Raw genomic sequence first — 450 nt, 5'->3', positions numbered from 1 at the left:
AATAATAATAAAAAAACATTGGATTATAAACCAAATGTGTTGAGAGGTTGTAGCCACGGAGCTAAAATAAATCAATAAAATCAATAAAAATGCATTTTGAGAAAATTGCCACAACTTACAGTGTATATTACCAAGGCAAAACGTACTTACCAATTTACAACGAAAATGCATAAAAAAAAAAAAAAAAGATGAATGCGCGTATGCAGAAATGTAGAAAGTCTGAGGAGCTACGATGCTAGGCTACGAGGAAATGACTGGAGCGCGTTATCGATAAATAACTTATTTTTAATTAATATACTTACGATCGACACCACGGTATGACCGACGTTTCTAAAACCAATAAATCATCACGAGAAAAAAAAAAAAAAAAAAAAAGTAGACCGCGTGACGGAGCCACGTTTTCCTGCCCACGTCATCACGCAGGAGCATCAAAACAGCACGAGCGGGCGG

The sequence above is a fragment of the Gobius niger genome, assembly GCF_951799975.1.
Source record: "Gobius niger genome assembly, chromosome: 5".
NCBI lineage: Eukaryota > Metazoa > Chordata > Actinopteri > Gobiiformes > Gobiidae > Gobius > Gobius niger.
This window is presented reverse-complemented; position numbering follows the sequence as displayed.